The sequence below is a fragment of the Phyllostomus hastatus genome, unplaced genomic scaffold (assembly GCF_019186645.2).
Source record: "Phyllostomus hastatus isolate PE091 unplaced genomic scaffold, TTU_PhHast_1.1 phas_scaffold_93, whole genome shotgun sequence".
Lineage (NCBI taxonomy): Eukaryota > Metazoa > Chordata > Mammalia > Chiroptera > Phyllostomidae > Phyllostomus > Phyllostomus hastatus.
This window is the reverse complement of record NW_025334042.1, coordinates 31,594,832-31,618,709: the sequence shown is the minus strand read 5'-3', so window position 1 is coordinate 31,618,709 and position 23,878 is coordinate 31,594,832. Positions and strand designations below refer to the sequence as shown.

The 23,878-nt window shown below is 40.2% G+C and overlaps 1 protein-coding gene and 3 pseudogenes across 3 annotated transcripts in view; 2 read left to right on the top strand and 2 right to left on the bottom strand.

Moving 5' to 3' along the window:
• Positions 1-23,878, top strand: part of FGD4 (FYVE, RhoGEF and PH domain containing 4) — a 214,072-nt gene that overhangs the window by 21,453 nt on the left and 168,741 nt on the right. The window lies entirely within an intron of this gene.
• Positions 4,804-5,762, bottom strand: LOC123812369 (annotated as a pseudogene).
• On the bottom strand, positions 8,230-10,586 carry LOC123812523 (annotated as a pseudogene).
• Positions 16,037-23,878, top strand: part of LOC123812522 — a 34,514-nt pseudogene continuing 26,672 nt past the window's right edge.

Genomic DNA, 23,878 nt, shown 5'->3' with positions numbered 1-23,878 from the left:
ATGGTACTGACACTGTTGTGTTATATATTCAATGAGATTGTCCATTTGAAATATGGGAGATGGTCTGACATAACTAAGAGTTAAATGTGTAGTTAAAAGGTCTAGCGTTTTAGTTCCAAGTAGTCCACTAACTTGCTCAGTGTTACAAGGCAAATCACTTACCTTGAATAATGCACTTTGTTTTTCACCTGTTACTTACAAAAGTGCAACCTGGTCAAATACTTGATAGGCATGTCTGGAACACACAAGCACTGCACCTCGCCCTTGTCCACTGTGTCTGATTTGTTCACCCTGGAAGGTTAGTGTGGTGCCTCATGCCTCACCGGCACTCAGATTTTGTTGTTTGAAATCACTGTAGAAGAGAAATGTATTTATTTTTTCCTGTGGTGTTAGGAACACCAGAAGGTATATATTTTCAGGGTTTGTTTTTACGAGAGTGTGTGTTAAAAAACAACCAACCAACCAACCAGCAACTGACCACTCTTTAAGAGGGAAAGAAGGTGGCTAAAGACAATGAACAGTTCAGCAGATTTGGACGTGGATGCCTGCCTGACCTGTCCCCACATCTTCAGGTAATCTTGGTCCCTTTCATGTCTTCAGTTGCTTAGTCTTTTTGGTTAATTCATTCACTCAGAACTCATTTATTGAGCTCCTACTAGGTGCCAGGCTCTGATTTAAGTACGATGGTGGCTAAGATGAATTCAGGTTCATGCCATCAAGAAGATCATCAGAAGAGATATGAATAGAAGCAGATCGTCGTGCTTGCTATATGATGTTAGAGGTATTATGAGGAAGGCGAGTGGAAGATACAGTGGGACTCAGAATTGAAACAAAGGGTGTGTGAAGTTGAATGTACTGTGAGTGAGGGGAAAGGAAAGGACGTAAATGAAGGAACAGAAGGGAAGGGCAGGGAGGGGTGGGATTCTGGGGACATGGGAGCAGCCTCATCACTTCCTTTGGGCTGAATTATAGGAGATGCGTGGAGAAGTGCGAAAGAAAACTGGGAACACCCAAAGCCAAAGGACATCTCCTGATGGTAGAATACTTCTAAAGTAGGGTTGGAAATTCATATCTGCTGTGTTAACTTTCTTCTAGTAAGTATACTAAGCATCATATTTGTATACAATTAAATCTTCATAATACTCTTGGGAAGTAGGCTGAGAAACTGACGTACAGAAATCAAAGTCAGGTAATTGCTGAGGGTAATTATATAGGGCATAATTTTCTATACCTTTTTAATTAAAAAAATATACCAAGTGTACAAAAATTGCAAGTATAGTACATACAACTTTTTTTCCCTGCTTGAGTTGATAGTAAGTTGACTACCTAATGCACCATCTTTCTGAATATTGCTTTAAATATATATATATATATATATATATAGAGAGAGAGAGAGAGAGAGAGAGATGTATTTTGCACCAACCCATGATTTATTTGGAAGACACCTCTACAGCTGTACTGTCTCATGCAGAACCCCAGCGCATGCACTGCTGCCTGTAGGTCCTGCATGGGTTGGTGCAGCCCCACACCGTGCATGTTGAGTGGATGAACCAGGGTAGGGAGGATGCCATTAACACCTAATGCATGAACACTCACTTTCACAGGAATGCAGTGCTGACGGGAGTGTCTTATGAGTGTAAAACACTGTGTCCCCAGCCTACCCACAGGTTAGTACTGCAGACATCATGGGCAGACACCTGGAAACACAGACTATTTCTAGAGGACAGACAAGGGCAGTGACAATGTGAGGGCAGCCCAAGCATGTTTGTCTGTGAAGCTGTCACAAGCGTATGTTCATGATACAGTCTTTCCTGTAAGTCAGCCGGGCAACTGCTCGGCTTGCTGCCTGCTGAGCATCCTGGCACCAAGGAGTAGACAAGAGTCACACAGAGTAACCAGGCTGTTCACTCAGGTTTTATTGAAGGCAGGTTTACTCGAAGTAGAACATCAACATACCTTAATATCTTAGTCACAGTCTAACAATCTAAGAGAAACGTAACACACACACAGCAACCAATGGGGGATAACGAACCTGAGTCCCAGAGTCTCAGTCTGCAGGTCCCGGAGGCAGCATTGCAAGGAAGGACCTCTGGAGTCATGAAGGCAGCAGGGCAGACAATGTCCTCAGTCCAGCAGGGCAGAGTCTTTGGCGGCCGCTGCCAAGGGAGATCAGTGGGGCGTGGAGCAGCACTGTGGTGGGTGGAGCTCGGCTGTCGCTGCAGTGGCCTGGAACCTGCCTCAGTTATACCTTGAAAGTGGTGCACTCCACCCTTCTGGGCCTCTTAATAAGTGTCTTGGCACCACTGGTGGCAAGTGTGGGATTTCCCCAGGAGCCTATCTATGAGTGGTCCTAATTAATTCTGCAGACACGACTGCTCTGACCACGTGTACAAATATCTTAAGTATGTCTCCTTGCCACACATGTCTGTTCCGACCACATGGACAGATCTATCTCTTTGCCAGATGTGTCCACTCTGACTTAGGTAGTTACCCCCTGGAACCAAAGTGTCATTTTGGTTGACATGAATGCGTCCACTTTGTTTTATATACTTGATGCTACTTTGATTAGACCAATGCCATTTAATTGGTCCGGCTCTCCATGGAAGCCCACAGAGAAGGAAGGGAGTTACCACCTGCCAGGCAGAGTGAGCATTCACAGGCTTTCAGAAGAACAAGTGTTCACATCCGGGTGTGACTTCCTTCACTCCTTTGTGTTCTCCATCAATAAGCTCACACTGCTTCCCAAACAGAACTTTAACTGCCTTCTTCAGATCAGGAAGACTTTTTTTCTAACACTGCAATGTGGAATCTTGTCTGGAAGGAATAGGCCAGCTCGAGTGACAGACGCATGACTCCACACTGGGTTTCTCTGCAGCACAACTGAGCCCAGACCACGTCCCCTGTGTGGACGAGAACAGGCTCACCCATCATAAACAGCACCTGCTTCCAGTGGGTGGTGGGGTGGAACAGTCCCATGCTTGGCAGCTGCTGTGGCTCACCCTCCCCCAGGTTCTGAATGTAGACATAGAACTAGGCATAAATCCCTGCAGAGTGCCAGCTTTTCTGATGTCAAAGCACATGTTACCTTTCATTGTCTTCAGATCAGCAATCTGCACTGTTCTCAGGTCCAGCTATAATGTAGTGCACAGTTCAGAGAGACAGTCTTCTGGTTTCAAATGTGGTTACACTTGGGCTTCAAAGAAAACTCTTTAATTGCTAAAGATTTGAGAGCACTAAGGTTGAACTCACTGGCATTGTCCCAGAGGAGAGCCTTGCCCTGGGTGTACAGGATCGACTCTGGCGTGAACTCAAAGTGCCCTGCAGTCCCAGTGGGGCCTCCCATACATGACCTGCTCTCTGCCCCATCCTTAAAAGTCCTGGACAATTGCTGCTTGCTTAACACATGGCAAATTCCTGGGCACACAGAGCATCTAATCCCAGCATTGCTGTTCTACTTATTTAGTCTCCCACACTCTGGAACAGATCCTAGCCTTTCCTTGACATTCCTGACCTTGACATTTTTAAAGATGAAAGGCCAGCTATTGTAGAAAGCCCTTCAATTGATTGGTTTGTCTGGTTTCCTCAATGATTAGATTTAGGATAGGCATCTTTGGCAGGGACACCACAAAACAGATGCTATGTTCTTCTGATTGGATCTTATCAATTCTGAGATGACTCACGACTTGTCTTTGTCCCATTGCTCGGGATACTTCCCAAGCAATCACTTGGTTCATGTCAATCACTTGGCTCAGATGGTTTCTACCATGCTTGTTCTATTGTAAACCTCCTTTCTTTGGCCCTGACTGGTGTGGCTCAGTTGGTTGGGCATTGTCACGCAAAGTGAAAGGTCACTGGTTTGATTTCTGGCTGGGGCACATGTCTGGGTTGCAGCACCTCCTGGCTGGGGGTGCATACAGTGTTTCTCTCACACGTTGATGTTTCTCTCCCTCTCTTTCTGACTCCCTTCCCCTCTCTCTAAAACTAAATACATAATTATTTCTTTTTTTGTAGTTAAATAGTATTTTGTGAGGAGATACTTTTGAGACTTTAGAATCTCATTTCTCATTAAACTTTATCTCATTTATAGCAGTGTGTACTCATCATTTAATAACATTATATCTATTACTTTCCTTTCAGGTTGGCTTCTGTTACCTTTTGACAAGTTCCCATAATTCTTTCTTTTTTTAATTGACATCTGCTGGTTGTTTTATTTAGTTTTTCACTTTAAAGACAAGACTAAAATAAAGAACTCTGAACGTAAACTCTTCAACCTGAAACAATCTAAGAATAACTATACATTTAGAGTAACTTCAGTAAAGCGAATATTATTCTCAGGAGTGCTAATGGGCCACACTGAAACAAGGTGAAATGTAAATATCTGATTTTGTACTTAATTTGAGGTGTTACCATTGAAATCAACCGCAGATGTTTCCTCTGAAAGAGGCTACTATGAAGACTGCAGACTCAAATACTGGTAATTGTTCTTCAAAATTCAATTTATCGAATACCTAGAAAGTAGATTGAATTGAAAACCTGTTGTCAGTTTTATTATATCCATTAGCAACATTTAAAAACATAGAGAGCTATTGTTTTAATGTAAAGCAGGAGTTCTCAAATCATCTTCAGTGCTTTCAGCTGTCACATGGCCACAAACCAAAGACCCACATCACTTCAAATGACCACACACTTTCTAGGCAATGATTCTCACAGGTAAGTTCTCTCATGTTGCGTACATACAGCCACAATAAATAGACGACTGTAAACAAGATGTAAGTCCTCCATTTCCATGAACAGCACACGGTGTTACAGTAAACCAAGTTTATATTTCACCATCAAATGTGGTTTTTCAATTAGTTCACTTTGTGACAGGTCATTAAGAAAATCTTCAGCCCTGGTGGGTGTGTAGCTCAGTGGATTGAGCACAGGCTGTGAACCAAAGGGTCACAAGTTCCATTCCCAATCAGGGCACATGCCTGGGTTGTGGGCCAGGCCCCCAACAGGGGACGTGCAAGAGGCAACCACACATTGGTACTTCCCTCCCTTTTTCTCTTTCCCTTCCCCTCTCTCTAAAAATAAATAAATAAAACCTTAAAAAATAAAACCGACATCCCATCTTTAAAAAAAAAGTATCTTCAAATCCAATAGTCTCATCCTTACCCCTCAAACATCCAGTGCAAAGTCTAAGCTTTGCAGAGATGGAAGACACTGGCCCTGTTGCACTGCCTGGACTTCCATTCACAATCAGTGGAGCACACAGGTCCTGGATGTTTCTCAGTGTGGAAGAAGTCGTTTCATCTTGGTTGAGGGGGATTATTTTTTTAACCTCACGTGGTGACATGCTTATTGATTTTAGAGACAGGGGAAAGAAAGGAGAAATAGAGGGAGAGAAACGTTGATGTGAGAGAGAAACATTAATTGGTTGCTTTTTGCATGCAATCCCATGCTTTGGGATTGGTTGCTTGCGGTCCCATGCTTCTCAGACCAGGGACCGAATCCACAACCTAGCCATGTGCCCCAACCAGGGATAAAACCTGTGACCTTTCAGTTTACAGGGTGATGCTACAACCAACTGAGCTGCACCAGCCAAGTCAAGCTGGAGATTTTTTTCCTGATAAGTCAAGAGAATGACTGAGCAAAAATTTATTTTTCACATACAAAAAAACTTTCCGAGAAGGATCATGACATTCAAAAGGCCCACTTGCTGAAAGTTCAGTAGCTGGAGTACTGCCCTTCAGCTGAGATCTCAGTCCTGTGGTATTCATCTTCAGCTCCCTCTGCAAACAGCCTCTTGGCCTGTCACCAACAGCCTGTGTGACCTCTAGCTTTGTCTCCCCCCGTAATTCTTTGAGCACTTCTGACTGGCACCACATGTTCTAGGGCAGGGGTGTCAAACTTATTTTTACCAGGGGCCACATCAGCCTTGCAGTTGCCTTCAAAGGGCTGAAATAATTTTAGGACTGTATAAATTTAACTACTCCTTAACAGTTAAGCAAGAGCTCGGCGCTGCTGCTGGGTAAGAAACAAGGTTCTAGTCCAGATAAAACAGGATGGAGGGCTGGATTCAGCTGAAGGCCTTGTGTTTTCCACCTGTGCTCCAAGGTCACCTTGTTCTTTCCTGCTCCAGTTCTGAATCAGCCATTTCTCCACGGCACCCGGAGAATGGTGTTTAGAAACTAAGACCTGGGTGCTAGATATTACCATGGCTATTGCAGTGATACTGTTCCCACGTCTTCTCAGCTAGGGAATACACACAGTTACATATGTACATATGTACATATACACATTTACACTTGTCTATCTACCTAAGAGTCGTGAGGCGTTCATACAGATGTAGCCAGTCCTAATCTGACACCACAGCATTCATTCCGGTTTTTGCCCTTGCCATATTGGCAACTTCCTTCCCTTAAAGTCAGGAACCTGGCTCTTATCATTTTTACTATACTTTTTATTTGGTCAGTGCTGCTGTGCATAACTAACCTCCCACTGTTGCTGCCACCACTCCCTCCGTGCAGATGTCCGCACACCTCTTGGGCTCTGACACCGATGGTGCCAGACTGACCCCACATGTGGACATCCTGAGCCTCAGGGAGCATGGTTCTAGGTTTAAGTGTGGCAGGTATGAGAGGACTAGTTTAATTCTCTTCTACTGTGGGTAAAGCTTTGTGAAGGGATAACTGATATCTTTCCTGTACTCCCTTAATCTTAAATTACTTTTTTTTGTTAGACTCCCCCCCATCTAATTAGGTATCTTTTTTCTGTTTTGTCCTCATCTACACAATAGCATTTTGAATCTTGTGTCAATACTTATATTTATTATTTTTGGACAGCTTGTGATGTTATTACATAAATGCTATATATGATGATATATTTTAGGCATAAGTAGTAAGTAAAGCTGTAGGTTTGTATAGTAGCATAATATGCAAAGATGTTAGAACTGGCTTAAAAATCCTACATATCTACCCATAATTCTCATTACCAGGGATTGCAGTGTAAATTAGAATATTACACAAATTTGTGATTCTCTGATTTTAAAATTATAGAAAGACATTACCAGTGGTGTTTCAGTTTCTTTCTGGTATTTGTGTTATTCCTTAGAAAGATGTCTGTTTTCTTGTTTCTCCCATGTAGGAACGAGAAGCAAGTTACTGTTGAAGGTTGTGCTGATGCAGAGATAACAGTCACAGGGGTTCTTTCCTTCCCTGAACAACATTCCTTCTTCGAGAAGGAGCCAGTTTGTTGCAAAATCAAGTTTCCTGCACATTCTTTCTTTTGTGTGCTTACGTATTTTGGAGGAAGCTGTATAAATGTGGACACTCTGAACAGCTGTTGAATGGTCCCCAAAGTTCTAATTGGCTGAAAATCATGCTGACTTTAAAGTTCTGATAATTTTTTCTTCTTCACATTTCCTATTCTTAAGTGTGTCCTGACATGACACTTCTGAGGAGCCATCGTATTTGCTTTTGTGTGTGGGTGTGATTTGGGTAGCAGTTTCATAGGAAAAGGGTTTGTATCTGTGCCTGTGGTACATGGAACTTCTTGTGGAATTCTGAATCTTAATATGTGCCAGACACTGTTCACACCTCTTTTTGTTATGAATCTAGAGATTACTGTTGCACAAGTTGCGTGGGCTGACAATGTTTTATCCAAAAGCAAGTAAATATACTCAGTTGTCTAAGACTGGAATTTGGCAAATCAAAAGTGGGAAGCTGCTGAAGAAGTTACCAATATGAGAGTAGGTATATCAGTTTGTGAGGTGCAGCCACACTGCAAAATAATACAGCTGGCTGGACTGGGTAGATTTACTGTTCTTTGGTCGTTGGGATCCTGAAGCAAAAAGTAGAGAGTTTCAATGATCACATGGTTGGTGAGTCATTTCATTCTAGTCCCTTGTTTTCCTATGAAACCATGTGACTCCTGATAGCCAAAAGCGATTTAACACTTTATGGTAAAGAACGCACTGAACAGCCTGGCTGGTGTAGCTTAGTAGACTGAGCACAGGCCCTCGAACCGAAGGGTCGCTGGTTCCAATCCCAGTCAGGGCACATGCCTGGGTTGTGAGCCAGGTCTCTGGTAGGGGGTGTGCAGGAAGCAACTGATGGATGTTTCTCGCAAATCAGCATTTCTCTCCCTCTCTTTCTCCCTCCCTTCCCCTATCTCTAAAAATAAGTAAATAAAAAGAAAACAAATTTAGCTGTCTAATGTGATTTGACCTTTATGGAGTAAACTAATTTAAATATGTGCTTTAGGCTTCTTTCCTTCTGTGTCAGGTTTCTTTTCTGTGGGGTTAATCTCGGCTGCTGGGTTCTTGGAAGCTGCAGCCTTTTTTCCCCCACCAAAGGCTGCTTCTGCTTTGTAAGGCCAACAGCCTTCTTTCCTTCCTTCTCTACCACAGGCTTCTTGACTGGAACCCCCTTCTCATCTGATTTGGTTTCTAGAGCTGCTGCTGCTCTACCCGCCCAGAGCCAGTGGTTCTCAGCCTGGTGAGGAACAGTGTTCTGGCACATGGTCTTTGCATATGGGTTTAGCTTCAACATGGCTCTCAGGTCTGTCAGTGGATTCTTCTTCAGGACTCTTCAATGGGTCTTCTTGAGTGGTGCTCCGGGGCTCTTTGGATCTCTGGGCTTTTCAAGATTCTGCTAAGGTCTGTATTGAGCATCTCATGCATGGAAGGTTGTATAACATTACTAGTCAGTGGGGGCAGCCTTACACCAAGTGCCATACAGATCACATACTAGGTCGATCAAAAAGTCTGTTACATTTTTACATTGTTATTACTAGAACCGTACTATGGTTCTAGTAGTGCTTCATTGTCTTTAACTTCATTTAAAACAATTTTGTTAGATTGTATTGTGACAGCTGTCATATCAGTGTACATGTAAAAAAAACATCAAAATTAGTGACTTGCAGCCATTTTAATATTGAAGATGGAAGAAAATAAGCAACATTTCAATAAGCAGTGCTTTGTTATTTCAAGAAAGGTACAAATGCTACTGAAATGCAAAAAAAAAATTTGTGCAGTATTATGGAGAATGTGCTCTACTGATCGAATGTGTCAAAAGTATTTTGCCAAGTTTCTTGGTACTGTTGACATTTTGACCAAACAATTCTGTGGGTCTGTCTTATGTATTGGAAGATGTTTAGCAGCACCCCTGGCCTCTACCTACTGGAAGACAATAGCAGGTGATAGCTGACATACTCAAAATATCCAAGTCATTAAAGTTATTGGTGAAAAATAAAAAATGTGTCTTTTATTTTATGGGAAAAAGATGTGACAGACTTTTTAGTCAACCCAATACTTGAGGAAAGCACTTTCAGTCCAAACATAGAGATGAGTGCCTACCAGGAGAAATTTAAAAGGTTCAGTTTGTTTACATTAAGCAGAGTAATTCCAGGGATGTTTCTGAAAGCTTGTTGATACCATTGTCCTCATTATAGATGACGCAAGGTCCCTTGCGTTGGATACACGATGGTTTCTCATTTTGCCCTCGCCAGCTCTCATTCACCGAGAGGCATAGATCTCTTTGATATCATTCTAGGCCTTGAGTTTCTGAAGAAGCAAAGTAGCCTCCTTGGTCTCCTGGTGGCCTTCAACTTTATCTTCAACCACCAAAGTAGGTTCAGGAACTTTGTCAATACGATGACGTTTAGACATGAACAGGGCTGATGAACCCAAGGCAGCCAGGGCAGAGTCGATGGCACATCACTTCTGTGCTGTGTTCAGTCTGCAGTGCCAACCCACCATGTTTTGGTTAGTGGATACATGCGGCCCCCTAACCAGAAGCACCCTGGTTGGGGCACCTCGAGCTCTGGGAATTTGAACCACAGCTCTGCAGGGCCCCACAACTCAGCACCAGTTTGATGACAGCTAATCCACTCAGAGCGTAGGGCTGTGTGTTGTTTTCACATGAGTTGGGGTGAACAAAGTTCACAGTATCTGGTTGCATGGGAGCCTTGAACACAGCAAAGTGTTGTTTTGCCAGGAATCCCTCTTTTCCGAGTGCACTGGTATCAATAAATGACAATGTGTCCTAGTGGGAAGAGGAGAAGGCCACACCCCTCTCAACCCAGTGCCTATCACAGAGAAGTCTGGGAGTTCTGTTTTTAATTTTTGGAGAAACCATCATACTGTTTTCCACAGTGACTGTACCATTTCACATCCCCACTAAAATACACAAGGGCTCCAATTTCTCAGACCCTCACTGGCATTTGTTTTCTGTCTTTGATAGCAACCATTTCAATGGTTGTGAAGTAGAATCTCACTGAAGTTTTTATTTTCATTTTCATGATCATTAGTGATATTGAGCACCTTTGCATGTGCTCATTGGCCATTCTTATATTTTCTTTGGAGAAATCTCTATTCAAGTCCTTTGCCTCTCTTTGAATTAGATTATTTTGTTTTGTTGTTGTGGCGGTAGTCTTAGGATTTCTATCTATATTCTGGGTATTACTTCCTTATCAGATTGGCAAATATTTTCTTCCTTTATGTGGGTTGCCTTTTTATTCTTTTAATAGTGTCTTTTGAGGTACAACATTTTAAAATTTTCACAAAATTCAATTTGTTCTTCTTTTGTTACCTGTGCCTTCATGTCTTAGCCAAGAAATCATTACCAAATGCATTGTTATGAATCTTTTGTCCTATGTTTTCTCCTAAGAGTGTTATTGTTTTAGGTCTTTCATTTAGGTTCTTGATCTATTTTGAATTAATTTATCTTTTTTAAGATTTTATTTATTTATTTTTAGAGAGAGGGGAAGGGAGGGAGAAAGAGAGGGAGAGAAACATGGATGTGCAAGAGACACATCAATCAGGTGCCTCTCACATACTCCCAAATGGGGACCTGGCCTACAGGCCAGGCTTGCGCCCTGACTGGGAATCAAACTGATGACCTTTCAGTTCTTAGGCTGGCACTCAGTCTACTGAGCCACACCAGGCAGGGCAATCTTTTTTTTTTTTTTAAGATTTTATTTATTCATTTTTAGAGAGGGAAGGGAGGGAGAAAGAGAAAGAGAGAGAAACATCAATATGCGGTTGCTGGGGGTCATGACCTGCAACCCAGGCATGTACCCTGACTGGGAATCGAACCTGCGACACTTTGGTTTGCAGCCCGCGCTCAATCCACTGAGTTACACCAGCCAGGGCAGCAATCGTGAATTAACTTCTGCATATGGTATTAGGTAAAGGTCCAACTTTATTCTTTTGCATCTGAGTATCCTGTTTTCCCAGTATCATTTGTTGAAAAGACTGTCCTTCTTCCACTGAGCCCTCCTGGCACCCTTGTCAAACATCATCTGGTCATGTACCTAAAGGTTAATGTCTGAGCTCTATATTGTGTTCCATTGGTCTGTATGGCTGTCTTTATGCCAATAGCAAATTGTTATGATCACTGTAGCATTACAGTAATTTTTGAAATTAGTAAGTGTGAATTGGCCAGTTTTATTCTTTTTGGAGAAAAGATGTCCAAAGTAGAAAGGAAGAAGTAAAATTATCTCTGTTTGCAGATGATACAAATTTCTCTGTAGAAAACCCTAAAGATTCTACAAACACATATACACACAAAACTGTTAGGACTAATGAATGAATTCAGCAAGGTAGGATACCAAGTCCACATACAAAACTCACTTGCATTTTACGCACAAACAGTGAATACACTGAAAGGGAAATTATGAAAAAAATTTCATTTACAATAATGTCAAAAAAGGATAAAATACTTAGGAATTAGCTTAACCAAGACAGGGAAAGACTTGCACAATGAAAGCTACCAAAGCATTGCTGAAAGATGTTTAAAAAGACATAAATAAATGGAAACACACCCCATTTCCTTGGACTGGAAGAACTAAAATGTTAAAATGCCAATACTTCCCAAAGCAACCTACAGATTCAATGCAACCCCTGTCAAAAGTCCAATGACTTTTTTTTTTTTCACAGATAGGAGAACCCATCCTTAAATCATACAGAATGTCAAACAGCCAAAACAATCTGGGAAAAGAACAAAACTGATCAACTTACACTTCCAGACTCCTGTGATGTGTATTTTGGTCCATTAGATGATGTGTCCCACAGGTCCTGAGACTCTGCTGTCCTTCAGTTTTTTCCTTTCTATTCCTCATACTTGATCATTTCCATTGTTCTGTCTTCAGTGTTGGTGATTATTTCTTCTGCCTGCTCAAATCTGATTTTGAGTCCCTCTAGTGAAATTTTCATTGTAGTTATTGAATTCTTCAGCTTCAGAATTTCTTTTTGGTATCTTTTTAAGTTTTTTTATCTCTTTATTGATATTTCCATTTTGTCACATTTTATTGATTATCTTCTCATATTCTTTTAGTTTTTGAGCATCTTTATGAGATTCGTTTTAAAGTCTTTGTCTAGTATATCTGCCATTAGGTCTTTTTCAAGGATAATTTCTGTTTATTTTTGTTTGTTTGAATGGGTTATTCTTTCCTGTTTATTTGCATATCTGTGATTTTGTTGTTGGACATTTCAATGTAATAATGTATTAACTCAGGAAATTAGATTTTCCACTTTCTGAAAATTTCTGGTGTTTTATTATTTTTTTTTTTTTAGTTTTTTTTTCTTATTGTTGTAGGCTGTCTCCATGCTGAGGTTGAGCCTGGGGTACAAACCTGAGGTTGCCTCAGGTTTTTTCTGAGCCTTTCTGTGGGCATGTGAGTGGTCAGTTTCTAATTCTCCTGTATGTTCAGGAGTTATTGGATGTCCTGATCTTTAATGTCTGCCTCCTGAAATGGGAAAAAGTGAAAAATGAAGTGAGAAAGGAGGGCTCTTCACTCTTTAAATCCCCTGTAAATTACTTCAGCTGGTGGGGGAGGATAATATGGAAAGGTATAACAACAATGGCTGCCCAACTTTTTGTCTGCCCCTCTGTGATCAAAAGCAGCAGTCAGCGATAAAAGTGTAGATCCTCATTATTTGGAGGACAGGGCCCTTTTTTGCCTGCCCTAGTTCCCACAAGCTGTGTGAGGCTGCCCCAGGAACATAAGCACAACTGCCCAGCAAGTGTCTGGGGTGATTGCGGCTGTGCTAAGAGCTGAAATTGACCTTTTAACCAGACTCTAGAGTTTCAAAATAGTTGCATCAGACAGAGTCTGCCAGTGCAGTCGTTGTCTAAGTGGAGATGCAGACACCTGGTGCTTCCTACTCTGCCATTTTCCCAGAATGTTCTCTATAAACAGCCTTTTGAAGAGCACAATGTGTTCCCACTGTGGTTCAGATTGGCTATGGGGTACAAGGACTCACTTCTATTTGTCTCGATTTAAAATTTGTTTTCCTTTTTCCCTTTCTGGTCAGATCATTCCAGAGTCTGGTTTTTCAGATCATACTACTTTTTTGCCAATTGTCTGCTAGATTTGGATGGTCACAGATGACTTCATGAAATGACTACCACTAAATGGTATTTGAGCTTAATTTTGAAGGATTGGTAACATTCAGGATGGCAAAGGTGGGATGGCAGTTGTGAAGGATATGTTCCAGATCTCTGGAACCTATAGAACTATATCCAATTATAATAAAATAGAAGTCTTCTTCTATGACAAACCCTTTGTTAGATATTTCAAATGGGTGTCCAACCTTTTGGTGTCTCTGGGCCACACTGAAAGAAGAAGAGTTGTCTTGGGCCACACATTACATACACAAACCCTAATGAAAACTGATGAGCAAAAAAAAACGTTTTAAGTAAATTTACAATTTTGTGTTTGGCTGCATTCATAGCCATCCTGGGCTGCATGTGGCCTGTGGGCTGTGGGTTGGACACCCCCGTTTGCTTACAATTCAGCAATAACTATGAGTGTTAGATGTTGTAATCTCCATTTTCTATATAACACTGGTCTCCCTGGGACTCCCCTGGTTTTTTTATACTGGCATCTCATCTCATTTAGCATGGTCTCGGGTAAGTGTCTCAGTTTGATGGATACTTATACATTCATCCTACAGACAAGCAAAATGGTGTTTAGACTTATTAATAAACTTGCCTGACTTGCTTGGAAAGAGCCTGATTTGAGCTCTTATATTTCTAATTAAAACAAATACTATTTTCTAAAAGCTGTCTTGGGTAGAATACTTAGGATAGTTTTACAGTAATAGTGGGAAGGAATTAGCCCTAGACCAAGAAACTCCTTGGACTTGTTTAACAAACTGTAAAAGCAAGACCTGAAAGGCACAAACTGTTCCAAGTAATTTCTAACTGCATCTTGGAACAAAACTCAAGAATATTTATAGGAATACAAAAATATCCCACATCCAGCTAAGTGAAATTGAAAATGTTTGACATCCTGTCAATGATTACTAGGCATGCAAGGAAACAGGGAAGCACAACAACCCTTAATGAGAAGAGTTATCACTTGAAACCAACCCAGAACTAATGCAGATGTTAGAATTATCAGAGAAGGTCATTAAATAGGTTATAACTGTATTACATATTTAAAAAGTGTTAAGTGTGGATATGGGAGATGTGAAAAAAGACCCAAATAGAACTAAAGACGGAAACTACACTGTATGAGGTGAAAAGTGCTCCAAATGGGATAAATGGCACATTCAAATTGCAGAAGAAAAGATTACTGAACTTTCAGGCATAATAGAAATGATCTACAACAAACCTTAGGGAAGTGGGAAAGTGAGGGGAAATAATGAAAAGGGGATACGTGAGTTGTGGACATTAAGCTGCCTGGTATGGTGTGTTTGTAATCCCTGAAGGATGGATAGAAGAAAGGGGTGGAGGTCAGGAGAGAAATTGAATAGCCAAAGTATTTCCAAATTGATGAAAAAAATAAATCCATATATCCAAGAAGCTCAGTAAACCCCTGGCACAAGAAACACTAAGGAAGTTACACAGGAGCACATCATAATCAGATTATTCAAATCCAGTGATAAAGAGAAAAATCTTAAAATCAGCCAGGGAAAACAAGATTCATTACATATAGAGGAATAAAGATAAGGGGTTTTGACAGCCAATTTCTTCTTAGAGACAATGCAAATGAGAAAACAAAGGAAGAATATCTTTATAGTACTCAAAGAAAGAAACTACAGACCTAGAATTTTATACTTACCGAAAACATCTTTCAAAAATAGAAGTAAAATGAGGAAGATGTTGAGAGATGGGAATAAAAAGCACAGACTTTCATTTATAAAATAAGACACAGAAATGTAATGTACAGCATAGAAAATAGAGTCAATAATGTTATAATAACTCTGTATGGTAACAGGTGGTTACTAAATATGGCAATTACTTTACAAAGTATGTAAGTGTTGAATTGCTATGCTGAACACCCGAAACCAATGTAATATTGTATGTCAACTGTCATTAAAAATAAAAAAAAATTGCCCTGGCTGGTGTAGCTCAGTGGATTGAGCGCGGGCCTCGAACCAAAGCATCGCAGGTTCGATTCCCAGTCAGGGCACATGCCTGGGTTGCAGGCCATGGCCCCCAGGAACTGCACATTGATGTTTCTCTCTCTCTTTCTCCTTCCCTTCTCTCTCTAAAAATAAATAAATAAAATCTTTAAAAAACCCTACATTTAAAAAACCCTACATTTAAAAAAATAATTAAAAAAATTAAAGGTGAAATTAAGACATTTGAGACATTGTCAGACATATATAAGCCAACAGAATTCATCACAAAATGGGCTTTCAGATACCATTAGATTGGGCATAGATGATTTCATAAGCAGACCTTAGCTGGGCCAGTCAGAATATCAGACCATGAAAATCATATTAATATGTGAAATTGGGGCCGGTATATATAAAGGAAAGACTATTCCATGATGTGACTGCTGCCTGGGCATTTCTGGACCTGCCAGCTAGATCCAGGGTAGAACAGATTGCTTCTCCTAAATTCCCTCAAAAACTGACTGGTCTAACCCTCCCCCCATCCAGCTTGATTGGTGCTGGTTCCTGCAACAGGCTGTAGTTCTGCCCCAGGCAAGCATGACGAACATTTTTCCCGTATCTGGAGTGGGTCACGTCCCAATACCCCCATCCATCCTGCACAGCCCTATATAACTCCTTAGCACCTGCCACACAGTGGGGAGGATGTCCATAGAATCCCACCGCCGCCCAGTCCCGGTGCCTCGTGGGTAAGTCTAAGTTTCCTTAATATACTCTTAAATGTATTAGAGTTGTCAGCCTCTTCCTCAGGTCCCTCAGCTGGGAAATTTTCCCAACCGTGTGGCAGGCCAGGGAGAATGAGTAGCAGAGAAAGTTGCGGAGAGAAAGAATAGTCCTTGAAATGATGCAGAGAGGCCAGAAGCATACACTCCCTTGATTTCTGGTGGTCTTCCAAGTCCGGAGACCGAAACTGGTAGTCTTCCAGTTTCCTGAGACTGAGAGTTGCAGCCCTGCCTTTGGATTCTGTGAGATATCTTTAGCATAAACTTTCCTCTTTTTAAGCGAGCCCTACATGTTTTCGGATACTTGTCACACACAAAAAGATCTGTTTCAAATTTTCATTTTCTTGTTTATTTTAGCGGAAATAATAATGCTGAGGTTACAGCTAAACATCAGAACAGAAGTAGTAACAGTGAATCACGCATACTCAGCATTTCTAGGCCTATCCTGTTTCCTTGGTGACGGTGAAGGCCTTGGATTTCTGTTGAGTCATGGAGGGAAAAGATACTACGACTTTGAAAGCCAGCGCCCTTTGTCACCATCTGCTGTGCCGAGGCCGCCAGAAACTGTTGAGGAAATGAGGAAAACTGCCTCTCAATGGCTGGAGTGGGAGTCCAGGAAGAATTAGGGTTTTACATGCATGTATTTGCTTGTCAAGTGTTCTTCACAAGATACTCATTATGTTCTGGTTGTTAGTAGATATGTTAAACAACATGTGTAGTTTTCACAGTTGGAAGTCTTTTAAAAGAAAGGTTTATTGGGCCATGGCTGGCAGGAAAACGAAGACCAGGTCCTGGACCTCTAAACCACCATCAGCAAAATCTCTGCGGCCAGGCATTAACGACCGTCTTTACACATAAAGTACAGAGGAGAAAGATGTACATTGTTTTGAAAGAATGCACATTGGCTGTAGTTGAAGGGGGTGGGAGAAGGTGAAGTGGGGCTAGTTCTGGGATAGGCCCGGCAGAGTCCGTGAGGGAGAAGTGTTGCTCCTTCGAGTTGGTTGTGGGCACAGTTTGGGAAGTTCATGCATAAATGAGCAGCAGAGGCTCCTGGGGTTGGACAGTGCCTGGCTGTGCTTACTTTTTTAAAAAAAATAGCAGAGATAGCTACCTAGAAGTTAGTTCAAAGTTCCAAGGTACACTCAGGAATGTGGCCAGTCTTGATAACTGGCCCCTAGCTACTAACGAGCTAACTGTCCTGTCTCTTCTTCTCACCCTCCAGCCCACTGCAATTTAATCTAGAACATCTCAAAAAAAATTTTTTTTGGTCAGGTAGAGTATTTGATTTTGTCTTTTCATCAATCACTAGTCTTTTGTATGCCTTTAAAAAATCTGTTTCTTTTTAAAAAAGATTTTTTTTATTTATTTATTTAATAGGGGAGAAGAAAGGGAGAAAGAGAGGGAGCAAAACATCAATGTGTGGTTGCCTCTCACATACCCCCTAATGGGGACCTGGCATACAACCCAGGCAAGTGCCAGAACTGGGAATTGAACCAGCCACCTTTCCGGGGAATAGGCCTGCGCTCAGTCCACTGAGTCACAGCAGCCAAGGCTAAATCTGTTTCTTTTTATCACTAATGTTTTAAAAACAGAAACAATGTGATAGATTGCAGCTTCTGAGTCCATACCGAATGACTGTTTTAAAAAGCTTTCGATTTCTATTGGCCTATCTCTCTAATCTAGTAGTTTTATTTTACTTTCTTTTAATTCAACAGGATCATAAATATGCTTTTGATTAAGTACTTTGCTGGTAAATAAATGGACTAGACTCCAATTAAGAATCTCAGAAAATTCTTTTAATAGTTGCCCCTTTTAAGTCCTCGATGTCCTTATTTCTAACAATGTATCTTGTGATTCTTTGTAGCTTTCTTCCTTTCTGGGTGAAGTGACAGAGCATTCAAGTCTTTTATGAAAGTTTTGGTGATCTAAATACTGTTTGGGGAGCTTTGACCTACTTAGAATGATTCTTTGTGCTGGAGTCCCCAGGGTAACTGCTACAGAATTGCCCCCTGTGAATGCATTGAAACTTCCCACTTGTCAGATCTTTTATTACACCAACACAATGAGGCAGCATGCAGCCAAAAAAAGAAGTGAGGAAGGTTGCATTGTACTTGACTTCCTTGAATTAAGTTTTATTCATCTGCTCTCTACAGATTCTTTAACAATAATATTGTGAACAAGGATTTCCCAGCAACAGTTGCATGCCATGTGTGTTCATTCTCAGTATGTTTGCTGTGTTGAGAAACACACCTTTATCCACTTTGTTTAATAGGACATTATACTTACAGATAAAATTTTACTTTGTTACTTAAAGCATATTTTTAGTCATATGGCTCTAAACTATCAGGATAACTGTATTTAAGCTTAACAGTATACAATTTTAAATGTTTGCATTTATGAATATTCTGTTTCTGTGGTTGACAGCAGATTATCTGGTTAGGACTTTTCCCCTAACCATTTTAGCTTTTTTAAATGCAAGTAGATATCTACCTATAAATTAGGAAAGGGATCACTTAATATAAGAAAATAAGCAGGGCATGTTTTATTTGGTCATGTCAAGAAGAATTTGAGGATATGTAATGTTCCTTAAAAGTAGACACTGTGATGGGTCTAGAGGTGTTTGATGTACCTTTGGCCTCTAGGAGGCAGCATAATCTAGTTCAAATTTCTGGATTCTGAATAAGGAGACTGGGTCCTTTCTCGTTTTACCAGACTTGGCTTGCATGAAAATATTTGTTCTCCGAATCATAATGTTACACTGGAAATGAATAAAATAACAACTGAGAGTCACAGAATCCTACAGAATATGATTTTGTGATTGTGTTATTTCCCTTGTACTTAAAAATGGTAGTTACTGTGATAGCCATAGTGGTAGTCTAATGATTGAGAAAGTAAAAGGAATTAATCATTTTAATGGGTAGGTTTTGTCCATTTGCCGACCACAGTTCTTTTGTGCGAATGCTGCACGAGCATTACTGTCCTGAACAGTGAGTTTAGGTCTCTTATTTCTAGCTGGTGCCATTGCTAAAATACTATGTTATGCTTGTTTAGATATAATTTGAATGAAATAGTTAGCAATGTTACAGCTCTCCTAAAGCTTTTATTAAAAAATGATCTAAAATTGGTTGAAATTCAGGAAATGCATTATGCCAGGTTTTTTTTCTCACTGTAATTGGATACTTTTGGATGTGATCAAAAAGTCCTCATGACGTGACAATTGCTGGCTTCAGGAGATAGGGATGTGAAGGAGTTTTAAGGGGACAGCGGGTGAGCAGCCATCCTATTGTCTAATTTTCTTCCTGTTCTGCTGGCACCTGAATAATTGCTATCTGGTGACTTGGAGGGAGTATTACAGTAAAAGAACACTGCTCCTTGATTCTTCTGGAACTGCCACATTTAAGAGAATTTATTCTGCTCAAAACTCAAAGGTCAGTTCACAAGGCAAAGGAACTGGTGGGAGGATTTATTTATAACCTTATTTATACAATTGACATTATTGTTATTGTCATTAGTTTAACTTTGGATCTGTTTCAACTGAAAACCTCTTAAAGCTCAGGTCATGTTGTTTTTATCCTTGAATGTTGTTAATCCAGAGACATAATTATATCTCAGAGACATAATCCGGAGACACAATCAAAGTACGTGATCAAAAGTTAATTTGAAAGAATTGATGGACATTAAGAAAATCAGTGCTGCCGTGTATTCTGGAGAAGCCCAGAAGTTTTTTTTGCATAAAGGGATGCAGTCCTTTAAAATGGAAACCCCTGTGAACAAATAATCTGCCATTTTTTGTAAGCCTTGTCTGAGACTTCTGCCTCCCCTTTAGTGTGTGAGACACAGAGGTCTTCAGTCAGCTACTGAGCCGGGCCCTCCTCCCCCTCCTCCTGCCTCCTCTTCTTCCCCTTCCCCTCCTCTTCCTCCTCTCCCTCTTGATCCTCTTCCTCCTCCTTCTTTTTCTTCCTCTTTTAAAAGAAATATTTGTTTAAACATTTGTTGTTTTTGAATCCACAGGATGATATTTGGGACAAAATGGAAATGAGAGAACATGAACTGGTATAACCTGTTCTGAGCTCCATAATGGGCAAGCATGTACTGGATGAAAGAATTAAATTATTTGGGAACCTTCAGATATTAAGAAGCAAAATAGGATTTCTATTCTCTACTTTTCATGTATTCCATGTTATATCATTAGCCTTTTTTGTCTTTTTTTGCTTTTTTTGAAAAAATATTTGCCTTTTTGAAAAAATATATATTTTAACTTTGTTATTATTCGACTTTTTTCTTTTTTTTATTTTAATCATTGTTCAAATACAGTTTTCTCTCTTTTACTCCCAATAGAAAGTTACTTATTGGTAAACATGTCATTTCAACTAAGAAAAACAGGGTCATCTTCAAAAGTATTCTGCTTAATCTTGTTTACTGTTTTTATTTTAAACTAGAAATCAGTGGTAATGAAGGAGAATCACTGTGAGACATTTTATATTTTAGCCAGTGTGTCTAGTGTCATTTTTACCCATTATTAACTTAATCTGAGACTGCTGCACCTAAAATAGTAATGCCTAAAGATGTCATGGTCCTCTTAAGATGGGAAACTATAGGAACTAGATTACTTCTCTTGTCATTACAATTGTCCTCCTTTTGGAACCAGTTCATCCAAGGCATGCCGAAAGAATCCACCATGAACACACCACAGCGTCTGTAGCACATGGAGGGAAATTTCTAATACCTAATTGCTAGGGTCTTTTGTAAGAAAAGACAGCCTGTGCTTGGCTTGTCAAATTAATATGTATTATTACAGCATTCCGTGAACTTCAAGGCTTTCTTCAATGCATCCGGCCCTCAAAAGTTGTGTCTTTTGGTGTGTTTATGTGTGAGTGCATGCATATGTGGTCTGGGTTATTTCATTACAAATGATCATGGGTGGAAAAGATAAAAGCATTAAGAAGTAGAAATAGGCAGTTACAAAATAGTCACAGGGATGTAAAGTACAGCATAGTAAATATAGTCAGTGATACTCTAATAGCTATACGAGTATGGCGCCAGGTGGGTTCTAGACATATCAGGGTGATCACTTCATAAGTTATACAAATGTCTGATCACTATGCCCTACACCTGAAACTAATATAATATTGAATGTAAACTGTAATTGAAAATACATAAGAATTTAAAAAAAAATGGTCAATGTATTAGGTACTATTAAAAAAATTACATTGTTATTTGTGCTGAGAACAGTATGTATGCTAATCAAATGCAAATTTCAGTAAAAATCAGAGTCCCAAGGCTGAAAGGGACCGTGAAGGGTGTCTGGTACTTCCCTCCTCTAGCTCTGGTCCAATGACCAAATAGTGTATGTAAGCAATGCCTAAGCCTCCCTTCTGGGAGGCAAAGCTTTGCATATGAATCCAGTCTCCTTCACTTACTGTAAGTAAAAACCTACCTTAAGACAACCACATCTCATTTTTCAATACAGCACTGCAAGCTGGAAAACTCTTAAGTTTGGCAACAATAGATTAAGATGGTGACCAAAAAACAAAGTCAGAATTATCATGAAGATCCTTTAACATCTGATTTGCCATCTACTATCATTAAGTAGGAACCTTGGCTTCAGTCTATCATGCCTTGAGATCACTATGTTTCATGTTATTAAAGTTCTATTTTATAATATATTAGTACAGTGGTACATATATAGAACTTATAAATATTAATATTCTGGGGTGCAGGGTCAAAAAGTTTTTATGGGTTGTATAACTCAAAATTGGAGATGCCTGGTTTAGAAAAAGATGCTGTAAAACTAAGGCAAAGGGGTTTGCCATTTGAGGATCTATTTGGTTCCCACTAAGTACTGTAGTCTGTGGCTTGCTTTTTAGTATAAGCTGTGTGGCATGACATTGCCAGCGAGGCTGTGAAGTAGATGTTGCCTTTTACAGATAGAGATCCGTTACTGTACTGTGGATTCAGTTCTTTAGCTGAAGTCTCTTCAAAACCCAGTCTTTCTACATATTGTTCCTATCGAAACTGGGCATTAGAAAATCCAAGATAAAGAATACAAGTAACTCCCTTTTTCCAGTTTAGTACTAGTGAAATTTTTATGAAGTTGTGTGTATAGTAACCTTACCTGAGACATCTTACTCCATAAATGACATGTGTTACTTGTTTCTGTGTCTGGGGCCCACAACTCGACGTTCTCAGAGTTAATATTGATTCTTCTAAGTTTGTGTTTGAAAACAGACTATTCAGTTAGGAAACACCATTTTTTTCCTGGGAAATGATTAGTTTGAATTTGGAGGATGTGGGAAAAAGCAATGAAAGTATTTAAACAACGAAAACTGGTGTAAATACAACATTTACTGATTTCTGCTGCTGTTGTTGCCCTTTTCAGATAAAGGTTTTCGTGCCTCCTTCTGATTCATGTATCTCCAGCTTATAACAGAAGTCTCCAATGATTTCCACAGTCGTGGAAGCTAACAAGGGGAAGGAAAATGCTACAATGCTTAAGAGGTTTCTGCCTCATAAGTTTAGTAGTAATGCTTCCATCTTACTCATCTGTTTCTCTGATTATTTTGGTGGTTTTTCGCCAGGTGGTTTATTTGTCTGCTGTGAATTTATACAACTCACAGAGTGGAATTTGAATCCACATATTTACACAGAGCACTGACCGGGAGATGCTATAAAACAAACAGAAACCCTCCTGGGGAAATTTCAAGAATGTCCTGCATTTTTAAAATAGAAGTAACTGTGTCTGTTGTTCCTGGTTTATGCTCTTTCCCCTGTGACTATTATCCTTCGTTTTGGCTTTTTAAAGGTCATTGCTGTGACCTTTTCAGTTTGGAATTTGGCTTGTTTTTTTGTGTGTGCAGAATATCAGGTGGTTGATGATAAGTAAACACTACATCTGTGGCATAGGAAAGTTGGCAGAAAAATTACTTTTCCGTTCTTTATGGGGCAGCCTCAAATGCCTTCACAGCTTGTTCCATGGTTTGCCTTTTCTAGTGAGTGTCAAATGCAGTGACATATATAAGACTTTTAAGTATTCAATAATTCATTGCTATTATTACATTATTTTCTCTTGTATTTGACTCTCCCTATTCTGGTTCAAGGCCATTAACTTTCACTTATATCTTCTCTCCAAGGTTTGCTCACCTTTTAAATGAATGCTGCTGAAACCCTACCATGCACTAGCATTTGCGTTCTGCCTGTATCTTTTTTATCTATGAGGAAGCCACTATACACTTTTATTTAAAACAAAACATAATTTTTATCCAAATAGGTTTCAAAAGATTTCTACAAATAGACAAAAGGCTGGAAGCACTTTGTAAGTGCAGAAATGCTTGGAGCTATACTTAGTTACCCGAGGGGCCACTCCTCTTCCCCATCATCTCAAGAGAGTAGAACCAGGATGATAATAAGGGAGACAGTGTAGCTACCACAAGCCAGGCGCAGTGCTTAGCTGTTTAAGAAACATTATAGACTGTATTATCCCCATTTTACGCTGGAGTCTTGTGGCTCCTGCCTGTGGCTGAGAAAGACCTTGGTTGGCTTGGGGAGTGGCCCCCAACTTTTCTGTCTCTTGAACACAAGGAGTTAACATTACTCTAGTCATGCAAATTCTGATACCACTAGGTGGCAAGACAGAGGCAAGAACTGTAGGCAGGCCTATAAGATTAGGAAGCCCGGTCAGCCATACCAGCAGGGGAGGAGTTAGGAAGAGACCAGTCAGGGTGCCACAGGGAAAGAATTGGTGCCCTCGAGTGGATTTTTCTGTTCC